Consider the following 3639-nt stretch of genomic DNA (forward strand, 5'->3'; position numbering starts at 1 on the left):
AATATAAACACGTACCCAGACTGAGACTTAGAGTCATCAGGATCAGTGTTCCAACTTGCATCGGTGTAACTGGTTACAACGAGCTCTTGGTAACCTCCATAACAAAGAAACATATCCTTAGTTCTTTTCAAGTACTTCAGGATATTCTTGACCGCTGTCCAGTGTTCCATTCCTGGATCACTTTGATATCTGCTAGTCAAACTAACAGCATGTGCTATATCCGGTCTAGTACACAACATGGCATACATAATAGAGCCTACTGCCGAGGCATAGGGGATCTGATTCATCCTCTCTCTTTCTTCTGCCGTAGCCGGACCTTGAGTCTTACTCAAGACCTTACCTGGCAACATCGGTAAGAATCCTTTCTTACTTTCATCCATTCTAAACTTCTTTAGAATCTTGTCCAGGTATGTACTCTGTGAAAGCCCTATTAGGCGTCTTGATCTATCTCTATAAATCTTGATGCCTAAAATGTACGCTGCTTCACCAAGGTCCTTCATTGAAAAACACTTATTCAAATAACCTTTTACACTGCTTAATAGTTCTCTATCATTCTCAATCAATAATATGTCATCTACATATAATATCAGGAATGCTACAGAGCTCCCACTCACTTTCTTGTAAATACAGGCCTCTCCATGGCACTCGTATAAACCCGAAGTCTTTGATCACCTTATCAAAGCGTCGGTTCCAACTCCTGGATGCTTGCTTCGGTCCATAAATGGAACGCTGAAGTTTGCATACCATGTCGAGCATTTTTAGGATCGACAAAACCTTTGGGTTGTACCATATACAACTCTTCCTCAATGTCACCATTAAGGAACGCCGTTTTGACATCCATCTGCCAAATCTCATAATCGAAAAATGCAGCTATTGCTAACAAAATCCTCACAGATTTTAGCTTCGCTACAGGTGAGAAAGTCTCATCGTAGTCAACACCTTGAATTTGTCGGAAACCCTTTGCGACAAGTTGAGCTTTATAGACAGTAACATTACCATCAACATCTGTTTTTCTCTTGAAGATCCATTTATTCTCGACAGCCTTTCGGCTATCACGTAAGTCTACCAAAGTCCACACTTTGTTATCATACATGGATCCCATTTCGGATTTCATGGCTTCTTGCCATTTGTTGGAATCTGGGCTCATCATCGCTTCTTCATACGTCGCAGGGTCCTCATCATTGTTGTCCACAATCATGACATTTAGACAAGGATCATACCAATCGGAGTGGTACGTTCCCTTGTCGATCTGCGAGGTTCGGTAGCTACCTCGCTCGAAGTTTCATGATCATTATCATTAGCTTCCTCTCGTTACCGGTGCGGGCGACACAGGAACATCTTCCGGTACTGCGCTACTCTGATCAACGAGAGAAGGTTCAGTAACCTCGTCGAGTTCTACTTTTCTTCCAGTCACTTCTTTAGTGAGAAACTCTTTCTCAAGAAAAGTTTCGTTCTTAGCAACAAAGATTTTGCCTTCGGATTTGTGATAGAAAGTGTACCCTATAGTTTCCTTAGGGTATCCTATGAAGACGTATTTCTCCACTTTGGGTTCTAGCTTGTCCGGTTGTAACTTTTTTACATAGGCTTCGCAACCCCAAACTTTAAGAAACGACAGCTTAGGTTTCTTATTAAACCATAATTCATACGGTGTCGTTGCAACGGATTTAGATGTTGCCCTTTTTAAAGTGAATGCAGCTATCTCTAATGCATAACCCCAAAACGATAACGGCAAATCAGTAAGAGACATCATAGAACGAATCATATCTAAGAGAGTTCGATTACGACGTTCGGACACACCATTGCGCTGTGGTGTTCCCGACGGTGTCAACTGTGAAAGTATTCCGCATTTCTTTAAATGCATGCCAAACTCATAACTCAGATATTCGCCTCCGCGATCAGAACGCAGAAACTTGATCTTCTTGTTACGTTGATTTTCTACTTCACTTTGGAATTCCTTAAACTTCTGGAAAGTTTCGGATTTATGTTTCATGAAATAGATATACCCATATCTACTCAGATCATCTGTGAAGGCTAGAACATAACGATAACCACCGCGCGAGGCTACACTCATTGGTCCACACACATCGGTATGTATGATTTCCAATAAGTCTGTAGCTCGCTCCATAATACCAGAGAATGGAGTCTTAGTCATTTTTCCCATTAGACATGCTTCGCATCTGTCAAGTGACTCAAAGTCAAGTGACTCAAGTAATCCATCGGAATGGAGTTTCTTCATGCGTTTCACTCCAATATGACCAAGACGACAGTGCCACATATAAGTAGAATTATCATTAAATTTAATTCGCTTACCATCAATGTTATAAACATGTGTATCACTACTATCGAGACTTAATAGAAATAAACCATTCTTCTCAGGTGAATTACCATAAAAGATATTATTCATAAAAATAGAACAACCATTATTCTCAGACTTGAATGAATAACCGTCTTGCATTAAACAAGATCCAGATATAATGTTCATGCTCAACGCAGGCACTAAATAACAATTATTGAGGTTTAAAACTAATCCCGAAGGTAGATGTAGAGGAGCGTGCCGACAGCGATCACATCGACCTTGGATCCATTTCCAACGTGCATCGTCACTTCATCCCTCGATAGGCTTCGTTTATTCCATAGTTCCTGTTTCGAGTTACAAATGTGAGCAACCGAACCAGTATCAAATACCCAGGCACTAGTACGAGAACCAGTAAGATAAACATTTATAACATGTATATCAGATATACATTTCTTCTTCTTGACAAGACCGCTCTTCAGATCAGCCAAGTACTTGGGGCAATTACGCTTCCAGTGCCCCTTCCCATTGCAGTAATAGCACTCAGTATCAGGCTTAGGCCCACCCTTAGGCTTCTCAGGAGGAGGCGCGGCAGCTTTCTTGCCGCCCTTCTTAGGTTTGCCTTGTTTCTTGAAACTGGTGGTCTTGTTGACCATCAACACTTGGTGCTCTTTCTGTATCTCAATCTCAGCAGATTTTAGCATGGAGAAGAGTTCAGGTAACTCCTTGTTCATGTTCTGCATATTGTAGTTCATCACGAAGTTCTTGTAACTTGGTGGCAGTGATTGGAGAACACGATGAATACCCAGCTGGTTGGGGATGATAATCCCCAAGTCACTGAGCTTCTTCGCGTGTCCGGACATAGCGAACACGTGCTCACTAACGGAGCTGCCCTCTTCCATCATACAACCAAAGAACTGTTTCGAGGCCTCATAGCTCTCCACAGCCGCATGAGTTTCAAAGATAACTTTGAGCTCATTGATCATATCACAAGGGTCATGGTGCTCAAAACGCTTTTGGAGCTCTGCCTCTAGGCTGCACAGGATGGCACACTGAACTTGAGAATAGCGAGTCACCCGAGTTTCGTAAACATTTTTCTCATCCTCGGATACTGCGGGGGGTGGTGGGGGACTGTAACAACCCTGTTTTAGCAAACCCTATTTAGAAATTGTTTGTGCATCATGAGCATCATCTAAAATGCATTAAGAAAAATTTGCATCTAAAATAAAGTGGAAACCTTAAAATGGATAAATCATTCGGTCTAATTTAAGTGTCTCAGTAAGTCTTCGAACAAAAGTGTTGTATTTTTAGACAAGAGAAGTAACCGATAAAAGTATTAATTTTAC

The sequence above is a fragment of the Lolium rigidum genome, chromosome 6 (genome assembly GCF_022539505.1).
Source record: "Lolium rigidum isolate FL_2022 chromosome 6, APGP_CSIRO_Lrig_0.1, whole genome shotgun sequence".
NCBI lineage: Eukaryota > Viridiplantae > Streptophyta > Magnoliopsida > Poales > Poaceae > Lolium > Lolium rigidum.